General features: G+C 38.0%; 2 protein-coding genes across 4 annotated transcripts in view; both read left to right on the plus strand.

Annotated features, from left to right (window-relative positions):
• The window catches only part of LOC148949396 (RNA-binding protein 45-like), a 161472-nt gene extending 160786 nt beyond the window's left edge, over positions 1 to 686 (plus strand). Inside the window, exon 10 of the mRNA XM_089093422.1 lies at positions 553 to 686. The gene's annotated coding sequence lies outside the window, so the exon portion shown is untranslated. The remainder of the gene's footprint in view (positions 1 to 552) is intronic.
• Positions 1 to 23895, plus strand: part of LOC148949397 (RNA-binding protein 45-like) — a 223149-nt gene that overhangs the window by 111066 nt on the left and 88188 nt on the right. Inside the window, exon 1 of one of the 3 annotated variants that reach the window (XM_089093421.1) lies at positions 630 to 654. The exons of 1 other annotated variant lie outside the window; for it this stretch is intronic. The gene's annotated coding sequence lies outside the window, so the exon portion shown is untranslated. Of the gene's footprint in view, positions 1 to 629; positions 655 to 18206; positions 18338 to 23895 lie in introns of those variants that run through there. One more of the 3 variants, XM_089093420.1, reaches the window with a different exon arrangement.

The raw sequence follows: 23895 nt of genomic DNA on the forward strand, positions 1-23895 counted from the left end.
TTACAAAAGTAATTTTTTTTTCAAGTTTTCTGTTTATTTAAAAAGCACTAAAAACGGGAAAATATTAATCGAAAAACAAACTTTTTTGAGGAAATGATGGAGCGAAATTGAAACAAAACAAAGAGAAATGTTCTGTCTATTCAACACATTTGAATGGTATGTGTTAACTTAACCCCTACAACCGAAAGCTACAAACTTAGCAGAAATAAATGGACAGTTGATATTTCCCCATAGCCAACTTGCTCTTTTGTGAAAATATGAAATATTCACTGTTGTGTCCAGGTTGAAAGGTGTTCCAGATGCCCCCCTATATTGGCTAGAATATTGCCCGATTTGAAATTCGTCACTTTAGTTTTCTAGGGGGGGGGGGGAGACTGATTCCCTTTTTAGATGATCTTGCTTCAAAGCAGTCTTATTTTGGAAAAAGAGACAAGATGACTGTGAGTTAAGAAGACAAATGAGAGATGAAAAGCAAACGTCCAGTATAAACCATTCCTAATCTTTAATTTTCTATAGCCTCTTTAGTGCGTACTGACTCAATTTTATTTTTAGACTACTGCACACATTACGGTGAACCGGACTTGACTTCTACGGTGAACCTGCCAAGCTGAACTGTACTTACTTCAATCATAACAGGATTTAGAGACTATTTAGGTGACTGGGAATTCGAGTTTTTTTTCTTTTTTTGCTTGTAACTGTCAATACCGAAAACAGACAAGGTTCTCATAAAAACGTTGAAAGAAAAGTGTTTTTTACATTTCAAAAGAGGAATGAAGGCATGCGTATTACAAATATTTTTTTTTAATGTTCTAAGCGTTGGATAAATCATTGATAAAAATCAAATCTGTGATGGGTTTACTTTAATGGTTGTTTTAAAATATTTTAGTTCATAAAATCTTCTATTTCTAAAATCTAAAAATATTTTTTTAAGGACCCTTGTTTACTCTAGGGGTAGTAATAGAATACCTTTTAACCATTTATAGAACAGTAAAGATCCCTATCGTTTTGAAATTTTTTAAAATTCAAGAATAACATTAATAGTTTCAAGCTTTAGATTACATATTATTTTTACAGAGATAAATTTACTTAAAAAAAAAATATTTTATTAAGAAAAACTTGGGTCTCAAAGACTCCAGAACATTCCGTTGCGACATGATTTTTGTAATTAAATGTTAAATACCACTTTCTTTGCCAAGTTTTATCGCAGGTATTGCAAAGATTAACATACAGTTGATATTGAACTTTTTTACTTGTATCATTAATAATAATGTGTTGAAAAATAACGAGTGCAAGATAGAAGACTTTCCAAATTGAAAATTAGCATTGGGACTAAAACTTTTTGCACATGTTTTGTATGAACTTTTGCTGTACCCAACAATAACCAAAAGTTGTTTATAGAGGAACACAAAAAGAAGCCATTTCCCTGTGAATTCAGCCTTGATATTTTAGGAAAGATCTGCACAATCACATTTAGATCATAAAAAAATATGAAAATATGCCAAAAAAAATGAAAGAATTAAACCATTCAAAGAAGTCAATCAACCTTATGACTTAACAGAAAAGCCAAATCTGACTTAGGAAGGACACTGAATTACGTATAACGCGTATCTTAAAGATATACTAGTGTAAACTCTTATTATTGAAAAACTTGGCATATTGACATTAAATTGTTTTGGTAAGTCGTTTAGTATACACTGAAATCAAATTTAAGACGTTTGACGGCTGAAATTTGAAACTAAAAAAAGATGTTTGCTTTTTTTTTTTTTTTTTTTTTTTTTAATAAATGTGTGTAAGTGTTGTAATTTTTCTTTCAGGTATAGAACGATTTCGAAAGATTAAATTTTTGTTCTTGTTTTATTCCTTTTTTTAGTTTTTGAAAATATTCCTTTGTCTGTCAGTTTTAGTGCAACATATGCCTCAAAATTTCAGTTCTAAATTGACAAACTCTCACGCTTTTTAGATGGCCTTCATTGCTCCCTTGAAATTGTTCTTTTGTTATGTAGCATGTGTGAAAAATTTAGTTGAGGAATTTAGTGTCATGTAATTGATGAAAAATAAAATATTACATGTGTTGAAGTCTTTGGTAAGTGTTTTGGTTAAATATCGGTCTGTGTAGAAATTCAAAAAAAAAACATCTAGTAGAAAGCAGGACGCATCCTACATGTAGCAAATTCTAGTCGGAAATTCTTGACTATATTATTAGTTCGAGCTCAACAATAGGAAGACCGTAAGACAAAGTTCAACAAATCTACCCAAGATAAATCTAGGTTTTTCGGTTTGTCAATCTAAGTTTACCTGAATTAGATGGTTGTATTTGGGTCATATGGTGTTGGTTTGTGAGAGTTTTCTCTTTCATAGCGTGTTGTGTCCTTGCGGGCATAACGAGATGTAGACCACAAAAATAGCATTGGTCATGTCATGATAAATATGCTAGATTGTTTGGATTATGAAGCAATATTTATAGCCTGAACTGTTCGAGAAATTGCCCCAGCGAGCACTGTTATTGCCTTGTGTGTAAGCTGGTATTGCAAAAACTAAGGCTAAGTAAATAGTTCCGCGTCTAGGAATACGAGGTTTTTGTCGCAAGACGTTGCAGAAAAATTGTTATGACTCCTAGTCTGCCTTTGGTCCTGTCGCTACATATAAAATTTATAGGTTATGACGCGAGAATTTGGCTGAGGAAAAAAAGAGTATACCAAATCATTGATATTCCATGTCTTTTGTATCATATTAATTAAAAAAAAAACTTTCCAAAAAAGAAGTTTTCTAAAGAAAAGTAAAGGCTATATTAAACTTAAGAACAGAAGAAATAGAAACATACAATAACTCAAACTCAAAACTACCAGAAATCACTATTAAAGAACAAATGAAACCCAAAACGAACAGAAATTAAATAAACAATCATAGCAAAAAAACATACAACAGGTACTAATATAAATGAATAAATAAATCTTAAAACGAATAAATCTTAAATTGAATAATTGAATCAAGCTTAAACGAACAAAAATATTTTGCTTTTGAAGTATAAATGAAACCCAAAACGAACAGAAATTAAATAAACAATCTATAGCAAACAAACATACAATAGGTACTAATTTAAATGAATAAACAAATCTTAAAAGGAGCGAAATTTAAATTGAATATGCAAATCAAGCTTGAAACGAATAAAAATCAGTACAAGCAAGAGTTCGGGTTTTGCCTCCGTCTCTCACTGTAAAAGTCTGAAACCTACTGCGTCATTGGCGCTTTACTAAAAACTATATGTGTCTTGAACAGCCTTTGAAAATACAAATAAAATCAATCTGAATATAGGTTTTATAATTTCAAATGATGGGTTTAATATTCAAACTGAATATTAGGGAAGGGAGCAGTATCCAAACTCTTGTTTGTAGTGGAACTATATTTTTCTTGAATAGTCTTGGAAATAACTAATAAAATTAGACTGGATATTTGATATATAATGATACTAATTGCTGATAGCTCATCAGTCCAAAATTTAGTTTTACTGTAATTTTTATGTTCATTTTCAATGTTGTAATAAGTACAATTAAAATATTTGTAATATTAATTCGTTTTCAGTAAAGCGCGAATGACGCAGTAGGTTTTAGACTTGTACAGTGTGAGAAGGAGGCAAATCCCAAACTCTTGTTTGTAGTTATTTTGTTTGTTTCAGGCTTGATTTTCATTTTCAATTTAAGTTTTGCTCGCTTTAATATTTAATTATGTATTTATATTAGTACCTATTGTATGATGTATGTTTGTCTGCTACCGTATGACTGTTTATTTAATTTCTTTCGTTTGGGTTTCATTTATACTTCAATAGCAAAATATTTTTGTTCGTTTTAAGCTTGATTCGCATATTCAACTTAAGCTTTACTCGTTTTAAGATTTATTTATTTATTTATATTAGTACCTGTAGTATGTTTTTTTTTTGCTATCATTCTTTATTTAGTTTCTGTACGTTTTGGGTTTCATTTATTCTTTAATAGTAATTTCTGGTTGTTTAAGTTTGATTTATTGTAGGTTTCTATTTCTTCTGATCTTAAGTTTAAATGGCCTTTACTGTTCTTTAGAAAAGTTCTTTTTCGGAAAGTTTTTTTTAAGTAATTTCTGTTCGTTTTAGATTACCAAAGTTTTAAGTTTTTCAAAATTCCCTATTCCAAAATGAGCGGGTCATGGGTCAGCTTCCAAGATTTTTCATTGATATTTTTTTGGCGGGGGATAGGTATCGGGCCATGGAGGGCCAGGGGTGAGTTCCTATAATATTTGGAATAAAATATCGGTAATAAGTTGTTTTTTTTTTTTTTGGGGGGGGGGGAAGGGTCATGCAGGGAAGGCCAGCGGTCAGCTCCCTTAAGTTTTGGAATAGAATATCGTTAATATTTTTTTCGAGGGGGGGGGGGTCAGACTTTACTGATATTTGAACTGCTCTAAAAACCCTCCCATATAAACCTTATATGCCCCCAAGGCAAAACATAGCCTACAACAGTTGCCCCTAGGGTCTGTGAGGTTGTGTTGACCCTGGAGGTTTTGTTATCTGATCTTTTGACTTATTTTAACAAAATGGCTATATTAAAAAATTCGATCGGATGGATTTTGGGTAAAGACGGCAGGGGGACTATTTGCCCTCCGGTCTCTTTCGTCTCTTAAAAAGAGAACTAGAACTTTCAATTTCCAATGGAATGAGCCCCCTCCGAAGTTTATACGACCATTCCTTCCATGAAAACCTTATATTCCCCGGGGCATAATTTACAACACTTGCCCCAGGGTTCAGGGGGGCTGTGTAAACCTCTGAGTTTTATTATATGATCTTTGGTCTATTTTGGACAAAATAAACTTATCAAAAATTTGATTGGGTGCATTTGGGGAAAAGAGGGTTGGTGGGAGGGGGGGGGGCTAGTTGTCATCAGATCACTTTTGACTCTCAAAAAGGAACTAGCACTTTCAATTTCTAGTGATTTGAGTCCCCTCCAAAGTCTAACTCTTTCATAAGAACTTTATAGGCCCCCGTGGCATAAGTTACAACCCTTCCCCCGTGCTCTGGTGGGGCTTATGATGACCCCAAAGTTTTGTTGTCATGATCTTTGGACTATTTCAAACAAAATGGCACTCTAAAAATTTTGATTGAGTGTGAAAAGGAAAAGAGGGTGTGTGTGAGTTGTGGGTGGGGGAGTAGATGCCCTCCGATTACTTTTGACTCTTAAACAAGGTAACTAGAACTTTCAATTCCCACTCAAATGAGCCATCTCTAAAGTTTATACGACCACCCCTTACATAAAAATCTTATACACCCTGGAGCATAACTTACAACACTTGTCACCGGACTCTTAGGGGTTGTGTCGACCCTGGAGCTTTTTTTTGTTTAAAGTATAAACTATTTTTAATACAATAGGTATCTTCAATTTTAATTGGATGCCTTTGGGGAAAAGAGGGTGTGTGTGTGTGGGGGGGGGGGAGGGTAGATGCCCTCCAATCACTTTTGACTATTAAAAAGGTAACTATAACTTCTGATTTCCAATCGAATGACCCTCCTCCAAAGTTTATACGACCATCCCTTCCATAGGAAGTGCTTCTAGGGGAAAAAATAATAAAACATTGGAGCCTTATGGTCTTAAGGTTGGTAGGGGGTGGCTCGTTGCCATCGGATCACTTTTGATTTTTAAAAAGAGAACTGGAAATTTCAATTTCTAATCATTTGAGTGCCCTCCGAAGTCTACAAGACCGCTTCTTCCACAAAAACCTCAAAATATCCCCGGGGCACAAGTTACAACCCATCCCCTGGACTCTGGTTGCGTTATAGTTGCCATTGGATTACTTTTGACTCTAAATGAGAAATGGGACTGTCGATTTCTAATCATTTGAGTCCCCTCCCAAATTTTTACAATCACTTCTTCCAACAAAACCTTATATGCCCCCAGGGCTTAAGTTACAACCTTTTCCCCGGGCTTGGGGGGGCATGGTGACCCCGAAGTTTTTGTTATCTGATCGTTGGATTATTTTAAACCAACCGGCTATCTCAGTATTTTCATCGGATGCATTTGGGGAAAAGAGAGTGTGTGTGGGGGCAGAGGGGGGGGGGGGTAGATGCCCTCCCATCGCTTTCGACTCAGAAAAAGTGACCTAGAACTTTAAGTTCCCAATCAAATGAGCCTCCTCTGAAGTTTATACGACCACCCCTTACATAAAAACCTTGTATGCCCCCTGGGCATTACTTAAAACACTTGCCCCCGGGCTCTGGGGGATTGTGTCAACACCGCAGTTTATGTTGTCTGATATTTGAACTATTTTCAACAAAATGGCTATCTCAAAATATCTATTGAATGAATGAATGATTTTTATTACCCATCTTTAGCAATACAAAAATGTAAAAATAGAATATAGAAAAAATGAAAAGAAAACAATAAAAGACATCGAACTAACGAACAACTTAAATTAATACTTCAATAACTAAAAAAAAAAAGAAAAAAAAACAATGGTGAAACTATTTACATAAAAATACAACCATTACACATTACTGACTATAGCTTCAAACATACTATGCATTAGGTCTAAAGATTCCAGGAGCTTGTCCCTCCTGGTCGCGATCACGGCGAAGGGGTCATGGAGTCCGTAACGTGCTGAAATCTCGTGGTTTTTTCGCCAGGGGGGAAGGCTCAGCAGATATTTTGCAAACTAATAGAAGACTGTACGGATTGTTTTTTATAATCAAAACTAAAAAAAGACCAAAAAGGTGACAAAGCTAAGATATGAGGGGTGGCAAAGGAATTGAAGATCCGTACTAGAATGCGGCGGTTATAAAGGCGTTTGCATGACAAAATCATCCCATACGCTTTTCGGACTTTCTGTTTGAGATCATTTATTAGACAGGATCGGGTAGCTTTAAGAATAGATCCAATTGGCAAACCAAGGTAAGTCATTGATGCTGCTGCAGTATTACTACCTAATGCAAACATGACAGGCGCCAACTCTTTTTTACAACAATTAAAGACGACCACCTCGCTTTTGATGGAGTTGAATTCTAGGCCTATGTTAGCATATTCATTTGACAAAACTCTGAAATTACTCTCTATGCCACTGACGTATCTACTCAGATTTAAAATGTCGTCAGCTTAATTAATAAGAGACAAATCAATTCTATGAAAAATAAAAAACGTTTTCATCGTCTTCTGAGCCTCAATGACACTGTCATTATAAAGAGGCGCTGATGATAAAGCCCTATGATGAATGCCTTTTCGTACTGGTAGGAGGAATTTGGATACAGTCGGGCTCTGGTTTTTTAGTACGCTTACTCTAACCTTCAACTTAATATACATGTTCCTATAAGTTGTAATTATAGATCTGTCAAGAACTCTTTTAAACGCAGAGACGAGCATTTGAGCATGGAGATCCGAATAAAAAGCCCCACGGACGTCGTGGCCTGCAAGTACCACGGTTTTTCCTTTAACATCTGCATCCAACAAAACATTAGACAATAGGCTATGCGAGTGCTCGCGGCTAATATTTCTCTTGAAACTGAACTTTGAATTTGGCGTTCTAAAAACAAACTTTTTCTCCTTAATAACTAACAACTTCATCAATTTACAAAAAACGGGAGCAATGATAATCGCGCGATAGTAGAAATAGTCAATTGGGTCTTTATCTTTCTCGATGACAGGGGTGATTTCACCGGTACAAAAAAATATCTGACACTAGACCGCAACACAAAATCATTTGGAACATAAGTACTAGATGTACTGTTAACAGTACATTACAGAGAATTAGGTGAATGCCATATCTAATGTCAACTCCTTTAGAGCACTTCTTTTTTATTTTACGAATATCCGAACAAACATCCGAGAACCTCACTATGTGATCGGGATCTGTTTCGATCGATTCTAAAAAGAGATCAAGATTCCTTTCATACTTTTAATCCAATTCAGGATCAGGTGAAGCAAACCCGCTTATGAAACAACTAGTCTATTCAATTTCACTCGTGACGGATTCGCTCCTGGGTGCTTTTGCAGATCGACCCTTCTTGATGAATTTCCAAATTTTATTTAGATCGACTCGTGGCGACTCACTGTTTTCATCAATCACACGCGAGCGAGGCCAGGCGAGACATTTGGAGAACTGCCGCTTCGCATACAATCGAACACTGTTTACAACGCCTTGTTTAGAACGGCCCGAATCAATCCACACACTACACCACATTTTAGCTTGTTGACACGCATTAACCAAAGCTGGGTTTTCCGACCATCCTGGAATTTCTGACCCAACTCTCACTTTACGAATAGGATCCGCGGTTTTTTCTGCAACGCGCAAGGCGTGAGTTATTTCACTACAGTAGATATTTAGAAGTATTTGTTTCTCATCACATCCAATCGGCGAGTTTTGGAGTAGTACCTGGAAAGGGACTTTAATCTTTTCCAGGATTCCGTCACACACAGACCTGAACATGGCTAAATTAGCTTTTTGCTATTCAGTCTTCTGGAACCACTTTTTCTCCTTTGGAGCATCATTTGGGGCATTGTTCAGGAGGTCACTAATAATGAAGGTATTAGCCACTGGAAGGTGATCAGAAACACAGAAGCCGATATCAACCTCACAGTCACCGTGAGTCCTCAAGTCGGGAGAGCAGATCAGAAAGTCGAGCGAGGACGTGGAACCGGAATTATGCACATACGTGAAGTCTACTCTGTTTCTCAGTACCCGCAGACTTGGGCAGGCATCGAGCAGGATTTGACCTTTCGGATCATTAACATCAGAGAGGTTAGAGTTCTTATCTCCGGTAATAATAAATGAAAGTTTTCTGCTATGCGTAATGTAGCAGCAGCGGCGACTTTTCCGCAAGCGATATTAAACTTTTTGTCAGGTTGGATATTTCTTTAGTTTGTTGGCTTAGAGACTGAGAGCACAACAGTATTTTCAATTTTTACTGCAATATAAAAGTCCGCTTCTTTCAACGTCGAGGCACGGACAATGATAGCAACACTACCAGAGGGACGACCTCTTCCCGACCTCCTAGAAGGAATGCCAAACACATTTACATTTTCGTTTAGTTGTAAGAGCTGGAGTCCCTCAGCCGACAGGAAATGTTCCTGCACGCACACAATGTCAAATTTGTTAGCAAGATTTTCTAAAAGTGGTTATTTAGATAATACTCCGCTATTTATATTCCACGTCACTCTTTTCAAGGTGTCGGAGCTAGTGATCGCTAAGATAGGGCCTATTTGTCATTTGGACAACTGAAACGGTAGCAGGGGTGCTTATCGGAGCCACAGAGGGCGCACTTCATCTGGTTCTGGCACGGGGTGTCTTTAGAATAAGTGTGGCCTCCTCCACAGTTTGAGCATCTTGCTTTATTAGAGCAGTCCTTTCCAATATGCCCATAGGCCTGACACTTATAGCAACGCCTCGGGAGAAAATGAAAGTCCTCGACTGGAATTCGTTTGTAGCCTATAATAAGCGGAGATTTCATCGCGGAGGCTAGATGCTGCTTGGTCACAAATTTCAGTCTGAACGATCTCGTTTTACCGATCTGAGAGGCCTCAGCACAATTATTCACAAGACCACAAAGATCCTCCTCACTAACGCTGGTGGATTATGCCAAAGAACGCAGGACTGGACACTTTTGCTTTAATACTTGAGTCGGACTTAGCAATAGCCTCTGCAATTGATTTCGCAGCCTCTTGATCGTTCAGAACAACTTTCCAGTCGGTTTTGCGAGTTTTCAGTTCCACAATAATTCCACAGTTGCTTCCACATACTTTATCGAGACAATCCTTTCGTGAAACGGGATCGTCCAGTCCTTTCGGGGGATTCTTTATTACGACTGCATAAGTCGACACTGTCGCAGTTTGCAGTGGAACAGAGGAGGCTGCCGGTTGGGACTGACTCACGGATCTCACAAAACTGTCAAACTTAGCACTAAGCTCATTCACTTTCCTGGTCAGTGTCGCTGAGATTTCTCCGGGAATCATAGGAACCTCGTCAGGCTCATAGATAACAAAACATGGCAAATTGACTTTGTTGTCATCGCAGTATTTAAGTGCTTTTATGGTATCGAATATGTGGTCAGTAGGTTTATCACGATTAGTTGGCCTAGTTGACTGGCCTACCTCAGACCACAGTAATTTCTTTGCATTCCGTACATCCAACACGATAGATAACCAACCCGTATATCCAATATTCATCCAACTCGAAGAACTCTGCAGCTTTGCTCATTATATCCGCACTCTGATTTTCCGCTTTATACGCCCTTACTACGAAATTGAACACGGCATTCCGTATCAGTCTCTCTTTCACACCAGTATCATCTGGTAGCATATTTTTTACAGAACATAATCACACAGAGACCAATATCAGTCCGTGGGTGGAGCCAAAAATTTTAATAGCATAAATTCACTTACGAGAGAAGTAAGGGAAGCGTTGGAGGCTGTTTACCTTGTCCCCGCAATTTAAGGGGCAAGGCCTGTGGGTACCACGGCTCTTGCAGATAACTCTCTCACCCCTCTTCTGCTTACTTCTCTCCTATCACTTTTATCGCAGCGTAATGGCGTTTTCCGAAAACTAGTTTTGAATTTTGGCTTATTTCGTATCGTATGTCCAATCTATATTTGTACTGCTTAGCTTGATAGCTTTTCTCCAGTTTTATCACTTTTGACCTTGATCTTGATCTACATCATATAGGTCACTGCTATGAAAATATCAATAAGAAAATCCGCAGTCCCAAAGTTATTCTCACCCACGTTGAATTAATTATTCAAATTTTGTTACCTTAATTAATGATTTTAAAAATTTTGTCTGAAGGTTAAGAATAGACAAATCTTTTACCAATTATTAGCAATCGGTTAAATCCAAAAAGAGGTCTTAACACCATGAACTCTGAATCTAGTCCTCCGACCAATTTTGACTCTTAGAATGGGCACTAGAACTTCCAATTTTCTATTGAAGCCTTATGGGTTTTACGATTTACGATCGAATGAGCCCCCTCCGAAGTTTATACAACCATCCCTCCCATAAAAACATTATATGCCCCCTGGGGCATAATTTACAGCACTTGCCTCCGGGTTCTGTGGGACTTTGTTATCCCTGGAGTTTTTGTTATATGATCTTTGGTCTATTTTGAACAAAATGGCTATATAAAAAATCGATCAGACGCATTTGGGGAAAGAGTTTTTTTTTTTGGGGGGGGGGGGGGTGTAGTTGCTATCGTATCACTTTTAACCCTTAAAAAGGGAATTGGAACTATCAATTTCTAATCATTAGTCCCCTCCCAAGTTTATACGACCACCTCTTCCATAAAAGCCTTATATGCCCCTGGGGCTTAAGTTACAACCCTTCTCCGAGCTCGGGAGGGAGGATTTTGACCCTGCGTCCCCCTTTGATTCTTAAAAAGTGAACTAGAACTTTCAATTTCCAGTCCAATGAGCCCCCTCTTAAGTCAATGCGAGTATCCCTCCCATTTGAATCATATATGCCTCCAGGACATAACTTACAACGCCTGTCCCCGAGCCTTGGGAAGCTGTGTCGTTCTGGAGTTATTGTTGTCTGATCTTTGAGCTATTTTTAACCAAATGGTTGTCTCAAAATTTTTATCGGATGTATTTTGGGAAAAATGGGGGGGGGGGGTTAATTGCCCTCCGATCACCTTTGACTCTTAGAAAGGGGACTAGAGCTTCCTATTTCCAATCGAATGAACCCTCTCCGAAGTTTATACGACCACACCCCGTCCATAAAACTTATATGCCGCCGGGGCATAACTTAAAACACTTGCCCCAGGGCTCTAGGGGGGGGGGGGTTGTCGCGGGAATTTTTTTTATCTGACTTTTAAACTATTTTTAACAAAATGGCTATCTCAAAACTTTTATCGGATGGGTTTAGGGAAAAAAGGGTGTTTGGGGGAGTAAGTTGCCCTCTGATCTCTTTTAATTCTTAAAAGGTGACCTAGAATGCTCAGTTTCCAATCAAATGAGCCCCTTCTGAAGTTTATACGAGAACCCCTTCCATAAGAACCATAATTGCCCAAAGGGCACAACTTGCGACGCCTGTCACCGGGTCCTGGGGGGTTTTGTCGACCACTGAGTTTTTGTTATCTTATTTTTGAACTATTTTTAACAAAACGGCTATCTCAAAGTTTTTATCGGATGCATTTGGGAATAAAATGCGTGGGGACGGGGCTAGTTGCCCTCCGATCAGTTTTGACTCTTAAAAAAGGCACTAGAACTTCCAATTGAATGAGCCCCCTCCAAAGTTTATGCGACCACCCATTCCATATGAAGGGCCTCTGAAAAAAAAAATTTAATAATAATACATTGAAGCCTTATGGCCTTTACTATAGGTAACGCTATGGCGTTGCCTCTGACAAGTAAAGTTTCTTTTAAAGAATTTGTAAAACATATGTGATTTTTTATAGAATCCTATCCCTTTTCATGTTTGATTACTTTTTCTTCTTATTTTTTATTTTATCCAAATGTTAGTGGCTATAGTGAAAGTGAAATGAGCTGAGAAAGGTGTTGTCAGGCAGAAATTGTGAAGACTGAAGGCTAGTGCTATTCTAGGAAATTAATCGTGATTCCAGCATAGAGCGTCATTTTAATGAATCACTGTTATAGGGCTGATTTTATAGAATTAGCAAATCCATGTTTCTAGTCCGTTCAGAATGTTCATGTAAAATCATAACTCATAGGCAGCTAACTATAGGCAGGGTGTTGCTAACCAATTTTTTTTGTGTGGGGGGGGGAGTGATTGATTTTACTAACTGGCTGATCATTTATACCAATTGTTTTCACCACTAATTAACATAATGCCCATTTCTACTACGAAACTTGGGATCGCAATTCAGCCTAAAGAATCATATAATCTGAGGAAGAATAGCTGCTTATTTATTTATTTTCCACAAGAAGCGTATTAACAACGACCTGGCGACCTAGTGAAGGTTGGAGCAATATATTTGGAGAAAAGTGATAACGGGATTTATATAAACAAAAATCTCAGAAGTGAAAAATTGACAAAATTAAATTAAAACATACAGATTAATCAAAAAAAAAAGAAAAAAGGAAGAAAATACAACTATATACCTTCAGTTAAAATTTCATACGTATTGGTTTAGAAGACATCCAGACATTCAGTATTTCCGTCGAGTTTCAGCTCTTCCGTAACGTCAGTCTCGCAGCACATCATGACAAGGTGATCCAAACGGTCGTCGTCCATCGTTGTGCATAAACGCTTCATGATCAGTTTCAGTTTGCTAAAACTTCTTTCTGCTGTGGCCGCAGTTGGTGTCGCTGTCACAACCCACTGGTAAACTGACCAGAGAGTCGGGAATACCCATTTGACAGCGTTAATTTCACGGAAGAGTCCCTCAAACATGATACAATTTATGACTTTGTTGCTTTCAACCTCAGCCCTGGCGAAAAAGTGTTTGAAAGTGTTTAGCTCTAACAATAGTTCCGCGGGATCTATGTCTTCCTGGAAACATCTTCACGAGTTCGGAAAGGCTTTCATAGCTGTCATCTGTTTTTCCCTGTAAACTTTGGTATGCTGGCCCCAGAAAAGATAAGTTGTCGTAGATTGCATGATCCAACCCGGTCATTAGGACTTTTAGGACACCGCAGAGCTCCTTAGCATAGAACGATTTCCAGTCATCCAGTGGGTTGGCTCCAGAATTAGCAATTGCCTCTGAATAACAAGCAGGCCAACGTCAAGACAGTGTTTAAGTTGGAACTCGTCTTTGGCTATTGAACCAAGTTTTTCCGCTACTGCTTTTGCAGCCTCAATTTACCTCCTTATCTGATCCGGGTCTTCGAGGAGAGAATCTAAGATATCGCGTCATCCTGAGTTTTTCGTCAGCAGTCATCAGATTGAGATGTTCAGCCTGCATCTTTTCCGCAAGAATCTTTGTCCTGAACAGGACCTGGCGCATGAACATAAGGGTCAGAATAAAGTCAAAGCAGGTTATGTGGCGGTGCAGAGCTTTGGCTTTTTCTTTTATTTTTTTTGTCCTAATTTGTTCATTTAGCTCTTCGAGAACTTCCACAGTGGTGTCTAAGCTGGTCTACAATGCTGTCAAACTCTCTGGTCTGGAATCCCATCTTTTCATTGCCAAATTCTTTTGCTTCTGTACTGATTCAGCCCTCTCCAGTGCTCGTTAGTAAGCAATAACCCTTTTCATTTCAACCGTAAGAAAGACGTACAGCTCTTGTAAGATCTCAATCATTTGTGAGACTATGGGACTGTTGCTGCACGCGCGTTCCACGATGAGGTTTTCTATGAGCCATGCATCGAATTTAGTGTACTTGTCTTCCAAGTTTGGTTGATATGTGTACCCGGACACTCTGTTGGACACCAGACATATTTCTTTCGTAATCACAGCTCTGAAACATAAGTGTCTCTTTGCTTACACATTCCTTTTCTAAGATTTCTAGAATCTTGTCTGTAATTTCTTTATATATTTTTGATTCAACTGGTACCATGGCTAAAAGTCTCTCTGGATGGTGCCATCGTAGTCAACGTACCTGCCGCAAATCACAAGCCTTTCTTCGTGCACACAGTCTTGATTGGTATCTGCGATAATTGAATACCCACCGCGATTGTTCACATCAGTTACAACTGTGTGCTTTATTTCGTTACCTAGTATCTCAATGAATTGGTTTTGCGAAACACCACTAATGTAGTTCACCGTATTCCTTTTCATTGTTCTTTCACGCACCGTATTTTTTTTTCATCGTTCTTTCACGCAGCCAGTGTCTGAAATGCGGATCGCAGCGAGCAACGATTTAACGGTTAACGGCAACGGTTAACAATTTAATGAAAATTCCCATCGCTGTCATCAGCCGCGCCACGAAGTGCTATCTGTTGTTTTCCTAGTGTTTTTACTATATTCATAAGAACCTTGACCCCTCGTCGGATTTCAATTAACTCCTTTTTTGCTGTCTTTTCAAGGCCATAGTCTTTTCATCCAACATGCCTTCAATGCCGTTCTCGAGTTTGCTATAAACTACCATATCAATTGCTGCTGCCTGATGAGCCGCATTCTGGTTCAGAAAAGCGGCAAGATATGGCTGATTAGGACCTATGTTAAGCAAATAACGTTTTTGATGCTCCTTAAGCGGGGATGGTCGCTGACCGGGACCGTGATCGACACAACAGTCAAGAGGCAGGTTTCAAAAATTATATTCTTTTGTGTTTCATCTTTGAGTATAGCTGCTGACAAAAGTTCAAGTTCTTTTAGGTTTTCACCTAGACTTTCACATATACTGGTCTTATCAATTGCCTGAGTCTTTTTTTGATTTTTCTTAGTTTTGCAACTTAAACTAGTTTTGGGCGAAGCCCCATGTGATGCTTGGAAGATTGCCCGGGTATTTCCAGCTTTAAAACCTTCTTAACCATCTAGTGACCCCAAGTCTTACCGCCCTATATCTGTTTTACCTGTCTTCAGTAAAGTCTTTGAAAGGCTTATCCTATCAAGAGTTAAATATTTGGCTGAGTTTAATAATCTCTTTCCAAGTGAGCAAATAGACTTCAGAAAAGGACATGGCTCTGTGGGTAGTATCACCCGCCTTGAAATTGATGTTTGTAACTGTCTTAAAACCAGACAAGTCACAATGGCAGTCCTATTTAATTGGTCAAATGCCTATGGAAATATAGTCCATGATAAACCGACTGATCCTTTAATTAACCTTGATTTTCCGTACTCTTTCATAAGTTTTATGAAGTCCTTTTTAAGTGATAAATGTTTTTATGTCCAATTTAGTAAGCCTAGAATAGAGACTAGCTCCATTACTAGAGGTATTTCTCAAGGAGCAATATTGAGTCCCCTTCTGTTCAATTTGTATGTTTCAGAATTTCAATTATCTCATTCATTGTTTGGTCTTTATGCAGATGATTTGATTATTTGGGAGTCTGGAAAGGATATTCTAGTTCTTCAAAGCCTTATTCAACAGGATATAAGATTACTTCAGAGATTTTCTTCAGCTTTTGGTTTCCCAATTTCAAGTCATAAAACCAAAACCATCATATTTAATAATTGCTCGAGAGACCCCCCCCCCCTTCAATTAACTTCAAATTTTCTCTAGTGAGATCCCATATTGTAACTCAGTGAAGCTACTTGGCCTATGGATAAATTCTAAAATGCTATGACATAAATGTATTTATTAGTTCTTTGAAACCCCCGATCATTCAGAGACATTGCGTTCTAAAGAGAATTGCTGGAAGTAAATGGAGATGCCACCCTAAAGTTATTTTTATAAATTATATATCCGATCTAATCTTGAATATGGTATCCAATTCTTCTCAATTCGTCCGCCATCTACATTTAAAGCCCTAAAATCTTTACAAACTTTTGCTATTCGAATTGCTCTGGGTTTGCACAAGCATACTCCTCTGTCTAAATTAAAACAATTGTCTGGTTTGGTCTGCCTAAGTGAAAGAGCATCCAGTCAAAGGAAGAAATACTTCTCGCGAATTCAAGCTTCTGGAATCAAGCTTATTGTGCATGAACATGCCTTTGCTTTGAAGTCGGCTTGCACTAATGTCCATTCATCTTGGAATCAGTTTCAAATGGAGGTCTCAAATTGGAGTCAATATTTTCTTTACGCGTATCCCTATATTGACACTCCGCCTTGGGAAATCAGTCTGCCTATTTGTCAAGCAGAACATATTTCGATTAATAAAAACCTAATTCCCAATTATAAGATCCAGACTGTTTTGGCTGAACGGATTTCGAAGTTGTACTCTAATCACAGGAAAATTTATTCAGATCGATCTGTCTAAGGTGAGAGAGCTGAAGCAGGAGTATGTATCCCATCACTGGACCTTAACCTGTATTCACCTCTTCCATTTTGTCTGCTGAATTATGTGCCATTCGCCTGGCCCTATATGTTCTTATAAATTATAGCATTTTAGATGAGAATATTCTTTGCCTTTCTGACTCCAAATCGGCAATAGTGTTCCTTGGAAAACTTAATAGAATTGCCAATGATTAGGATTTATTCAAAATTAGAAGACAGCTTCTAAAGCTTCAGATCAAAGGCAACCAGATTTATTTCCAACATGCTCCAAGTCATAAAGGCATCAAATATAATAACACTGCTGATATACTACCAGCCAAGGCTTCTCTGTTAAACAGTCCCTCTAATCTCAATTCACGAGACATTTCTAGGCAAAGATCTAATGTTAATCTCAGTAAATTAATTTTATCTCCCTTGATACTATATTATATACAGTGCTATATTACCGTCTGAAATCAGGTGCCCTTCTTCTTAATAGTTTGTTTTTTAATTGGAAGTTACATCACTCCCCTCTGCTGTGTCTGTTTCTCAACCAATGAAACTGTCCAGCATGTCTTATTTGATTGTCAGTCAAGCGCCTCTGCTACACGGCTAATATATCATACGCAAATTAAAAGAAAGATATTTAATGCATCTATTTATATCTTAAAGAAGAGACAAATTAATTAGTAGTCACTAAAGCACAATGAAGGCAATAGAAAAGGGGTTGATCATCAATTGATTTGGAATGTGCAGGAGTGAGTGGGAAGAACCGTATAGGCAACTGGCTGGCCTCCAGGCCTTAAACTGCTGGGGATAAGTAGCTCAAGTACCCGCATTTCCCACAATCCATCAATAAACTTAAGAATGTTTGGGACTACTGGCTATTAACTGACAGGAAGACTTCTATTTCCAGGGGCTTGGTTATAGACAAGAATGAAGGATTTCTGATTATCTGAAAATTCTTTTTGGGGAGTCAAAGAGTGAAAGGTTGGTAGTTCATATACCCTGTATACAAATTTTGGAGCTGGAGCTGGAACTAGTTGCTAATTAAAAAGAATTGCTAAAACTGCCATAAGAATTACTTTGGTACAAAACTACAAAGAATTACTTTGGTACAAGTAACCGGTCTTTAGTTTGTAAATAAGTTGTCTTGAAAACTCCTCTTGGCAAGGCTGTACTCAGAGGAGGGGGGCGTGGGGGGGTTAAACCTCCCCCCAAAATGTTTGTCTGACTCTTAAAAACGTAACAAAAATGTATATAAAAAAATTTTGTTTTATTTTTCTTTAGGTTTTTTTGTTTACCCCCCCCCCCTCCCGAATTTTTCTTTTTTTGTAAAACCCTCTCCGTAAAATCCTGGGTACGGCCTTGCCTCTTGGAAGTCTGCATGACAAGACTTTTCTAGCGTTTTGGAAAGAAGTAAAAAGTGGGGTTTTTCCTAGTAGTTTTAGAATCGAAAATGGCGTTTCTAGGTTTTACTTTTACCATCATTTTAGCGATTTTTAAAATAGGAAGTGGAAATACTGTTCTAACTATCAAGAGAAGAAACCATTCAATAAACATTGTGAAGAAAGAATTATCTGGTTAAGGTGAATTAAAGATACAGTATCAAAACTAAGAAATAGCCTATACCATTAGATCCTTCATTCTATATTCTTTTCAAATTTAGCACAGGCTAGGTCTACCAATGACTGGTGGCACAATTATACTCCCACCCCCACAGGGGTAGGCAGTCCTAGGTTATGTACAACTCCCCACCTAGCCTAGTAGGATTAAATGTAGCCCTAGACCATGTACAAAATAGTTGCTATACACCCAAAATGGTAATATAGGCTATATAAGATTTAATAATTCTTCTTCCATAACAATTATGGTAAATATTTACCAATCATATTATTGACTTACAAACAAAGTGAATATACCATTCACTGCCTTTTTTATGCACTTTCCAAACGTAAAAAATATTTTTGTCAAAAATGTATTTTACCCCCACCCCTATTTACCAATTCAGGGTAGCCTATATATTTGCACATTAGGGGGGCAGGGGTAAAGTTTAAACTTACTTCCCATTTACATCAGAAATAAAATTAAAAACATTACCTACTTTTTATATGTTCTTTCTGGCAAAGCTCTAGGTAAATATAGAGTAGTCTATAATTCTCACCTACCAATAAAGTGAACATAGGGTAAGACACCCAATAGTTGGCCACCTGACTATTCTTGGACAGAATGTAACTAACAGGGAACCTACCTCTAGGCTAATGTGCTTAGAAAGTTTTTATGCACAGCTGGTTTCCCTGGTCACTAAGCAGTCCATACAGATATCTAATACAAATTTAATACAAACAAACAATTTAATACAAACAAACAAGGCAGGTTCCCTGTTAGTTACATTCTGTCCGAGAATAGGCAGGTGGCCAACTACTGGGTGTCTTACCCTACCTCTTGGTAAAATTCTGCTTTTGGCTATCTTTGAAAGGGGTTAGGTTATTAGGCTATTATTATTTATTGGAAAACCCATCATACAAAAAAAGGAAAAGACAAAACAATAAACCAAAAAAAGAAGAAGAAATACACTCCTACTAAACTTAGCAGTTATACATGGTGGTTTTTAGTGACAAATCCTGGATCTAAATCTAAATGAACAAAGTTGTGAAGGTGAAAACTTTTTTGCATACTTCATTTAAGCAAAAGATCTATTTTGTAAGGTTTCACTATGAAACTTCAGGGATGGGTCTACAGGCTAAAGTATGTTCTGGGAAGGTATTTTAAAGTACCTACCTCCACTCTATCCATCTAGAGGGTCTTGACCTTTGAAGACCTTGAAAAATCTGTGTGTTATAAAAGTGAAACCTTGCAAAATAGGCCTAGATTCTCTGCTACACAGATCCAACAGATCTTCTGCTTAAATGAAGTATACAAAAAAAAAAAAATTGTTTTCACCTTCACAACTTTGCCCATTTAGATTTAGATCTTTCCTACTTATGATTTTTAGATACATTCACTTATGATTTATATATAACACATAAAAGAAGTCAAGTTTGGTTAATGCTAATGACATAAAATAAAATAGGATGAAAATATTGTAGTTTAGAAACAAATTTGGGCTATATATTTGCACATTAGGGGGAAGTGGGGGGAGGGTAAAGCATAGTGTATATTAAATATGTAACCTAATCTAGGTACCTTCCCCCTAGACCCAAAAAAAGGTCAATATATAACAAATCATTTTATTGTGTTTCAAATAAAGTGAATACGCCATTTTATGGCTTTTTTTATTCTGATTACGAATATAATAATCATTTATATTGTAAATATGCTTCAGCCCCCCCCCCTATAAAGGCTTTAACCAACCCAACCTCCCCTAACCCGGAATTGGCCGATATAGGGGGGGGGGGGCTGAAATTCAATTACGTTATAAATTCGTATTATTTTCGTAATCAGCATAAAAAGGCATCGAATGGTGTATTCACTTTAGTCCTAACTCAATAATATGATTTGGTATATATTGACCCAAAAAAAAACAACAGTTTGAATATTGTAAATGTGATAAAAAATATGCTTTGCAATCCATTCTCTCTTGCAAATACATGTTTGATGGGTTTCCATTTGTATTTCCTTCTACAGTTTATAGTGCTGTGTTAATATATAAAGCTTAAGTACCCATACTTTAGCCTGTAGGCCCATCCCTGAAAGTTTCATATTCCTAACTTAACCCCTTTCCAAGATAGCCAAAAGTAGCTAAGGTAGAATTTTACCTAACACCATATTTCTACCTGGGACCTAGTCTATTTGCTCCTGTAACCAGGGGCATCCCAACTTTTTTGGCATTCAGTAAAATTTTCACCAAAGGCAAAAATTGGCCAAAATTTAGCAAAATTCTTGATTTCTACAGAAATTTTGGCATAAATCAGGTAGTGATCTGGTAAAATTTATGAAGATTGCCCCCCACTAAAATGAGCCTTTGGATGCCCCTGCCTGTAACTGTAAGTAAAATTCACCTGAGTCACTACTATCTCTGTCAGTCAGTTCTACAGGGACATTACCTTAATTACCTTAAATTGCAGCTTGGATTAAATTTAAGGATTTTCCATCCTTGTAATGCTCCGTGATGACATCTCATGTTTTTTTGTTGTTTTTTTTTTGGCGTGATTTGCTTGCTACATTTGGGTTGTAGACTCAGCAGCTTCCCAGTTGTAGAGGAACTCCTGCTGTTGCCAATCTTTGTCAAGTCTTTGCTTAAAGGCAATCGTTGAGTCTGCAGACACCGTATCTTCAGAGAGCTGATTCCACAAGTTGGTTATTCGTTGGCTGAAGAAATGGCTTCTCTCTCGGATAGAAGAGTGCTTCTTGAAAATTTTCATTGAATGTCCTCTTGTCACAAAGCATTCTGGGGGAGCAAGGAGACCAGGAAGAGTATTTTTTGAAATGACTTTGTGGGTTAGAATCATGTCGCCTTGCTTCCTCCGGTATGTGAGAGTAGGGAGCTTCAGATGACAGAAATGCTCTTTGTATGGCACTTGTTTGAGGCCATCAACCATCTTAGTTGCTCTTCTCTGAACTTATTCTAGTATTTCCCTGTCCTTCTTAAAATAGGGGGACGCCAGGGACATTCCAATCTCAAGGTATGGACAAACCAGTGCCTTGTAGAGCTTCATAAATACTTTAGGACACCGGCTAGAGATAGTTCTTTTAATAAGTCCAAGGGATTGGAAGGCAGAAGAAGATACAGATTTTGCATGGGTACTGAAACTCAGCCGATGATCAACAATGACTGCAAGATCTCTTTCTTCAGTAACTGCAGAGGGGGGGTTACCTTGGAGATGATACTGCTGATGTGGATTATGTTTGCCAAAGTGAATGACATGACATTTTTCAGCATTAAAGCAGAGGAGCCATTTATCAGCCCAGCTTCCAATAATATCAAGGTCCGTTTGTATAGATTGGAGATCAGATGGTATAGCAGCTTTGCCAACAAGTTTTGAGTCATCAGCATAAAGTTTGAGGAGGTTCGAGAGAAGGTTTGGTGCATTATTAATATAAAAATTTAAGAGACTTGGTCCAAGGATTGTTCCCCTGGGGGACGCCACTTAACACAGTTATGGATGACAATAAATGAGGAACACCTTGAGAATCATAGACCCTGACGGCTTGTGTTCTTTCTGATAGGAAACTCTGTATCCACTGCACAGTAACACCATCAACAGCTGCTGCCTTCAGTTTGGTGATCAGGAATTCATGACATACCCTGTCAAAAGCTTTTGAGAGGTCCAGGAGCACCATATCAACAGGAAATCCTCAATCCAGCAGTGATGTTACATACTCGTCTGTCTGTATTAGGTTAGTGTCGACGGATCTACCAGATCTGAAGCCATGTTGAGAAGGAGTTAGTATGTTGTTAGTTTCAAAGTGCTGAATGAGAGCTCTATTTACAAATCTCTTGAGCACCTTTACAACCACAGAAGGGATGCTGATGGGATGGTAATTTTCAGCACAATCCTTGGGGCCTTTTTTGTGGGTTGGCATGACATATAACGTTTTCCAATCTGTAGGTAGCTCTCCGTTTTTCAGGGACAGCTGGAAGAGTCTGCACAGAGGAGAAGCAAGGACATTTCTACACTCTTGAAGAAGCCTTGGGTGTAACCCATCAGGTCCTTTGAACTTGTTAACATCGGGTTTATCGAAGCTAGATAAGACCATTTCTTCAGTAACTAACAGGCTAGGCATTCGGGTAGATACAGAATGTGATGGTGCTGCAGGGATGGTTGGACAAGACTGGGTGGTGAAAGTGGAGGCAAACTGGACATTTAGTAAATTAGCTTTATCTATCGGCGACAAGTGTGATACCCCACTATGTTTGAGGTCAGGAACAGTGTGACGGTTAGGACTTTTAGCAGAAACATGCCTCCAGAAGGATTTAGGGTTTGCCTTGATATCAGTGGCAAGCTTCTCCTCATATTCAGACTTCAGTTTCCTAACTGAGTCTGAGACGAGATTCCAAGCCTTTGCATACCTTAGCCAATTTTCCTGTGTTTTTTTCTTTTTGTACCTTTTCCAAGCTCTGGCTTTCCTATTGATAGTCCTCTTTGTATCCTTTGTGAGAAATGGAAGTGTTTTTGGTTGTCTTTGATAAATAACACGGGAGTACTTCTTTTCTGTTGACTGGAGAGTTTCCTTGACATTCAACCATGACGTGTTGATATCAGAAGTAATGAGCTCTGACTAATTAATTGATACCAATTCCCGCTGTATTTCATGATAGTCAATAAAAGTTTGAGGGCGCAAGTTAGTTTGAAGACGACTATTCATAGACAGCACAGAGAGGATAACTCTTACATATAATACTATAACTGATACCCTGAACTTTTTAGTCATAAAATGAGCAACTAGTTTTCTATTGTTAATACCTTGCCAGCCTAAACAAGACTTAGCAGCTTCCTTGTTCATCATGAGCCTTACTTCCTGTCTGTGTGCCCCCATCCTTCCTGTCTGAGTAAATGAATTGTATGTCACCCAGTTTCATGCTTCCTACCCCTGGGATATGACTTCCCAAAACTCTTAATAAGTCTAGTTTGGATTGTCTGAATTTGTTAGTCAAAATGTTGATGCAATAGTTATTTTTTAATGCTGTAACATTCCAAATTCCAATTTGCATATTCTTTAAATCATTTAAATTATTTTGGCCTCAGGAAAATCAGTGGTCCCAGATACCAGTACAGGACAGAAACCAACATATCTTCTCAATTCCACACCAAAGCACTTAAGGCAGCTTAGAACCAGAGAGCAAGAAGTCCCTGGGACCTCCAGTATGAATGTAGGCTTTGTGCAATCCTGGGCCTTTCTTGGTCACAACATGGTTTTCAGCAATTGGGAATGCTCTTCTATCAACAAGAGTCAAAATCCTGCAGAGACAGTATCAAACCTATTACCTTTGACTCATTATATATTCATGTCTACAAATATTATTCTACTATAGGGAGGCAACCCATAGTAGATAAATTTGCTAGGAAGAGGTTTTTCAGCCTGCCAAACAGACCAAGCCCAGAAGAATTATCTATTAATCAGAATCCTATACAAGTGCTGTGTTGTTTACTAGGCTATAATTTCCTCAAGGGGTGCCACTACTCAAGTGGGGATAGAGTTGACC

Source organism: Artemia sp. Qi Xiang Cuo, chromosome 8 (assembly GCF_049724085.1).
Source record: "Artemia sp. Qi Xiang Cuo chromosome 8, ASM4972408v1, whole genome shotgun sequence".
NCBI lineage: Eukaryota > Metazoa > Arthropoda > Branchiopoda > Anostraca > Artemiidae > Artemia > Artemia sp. Qi Xiang Cuo.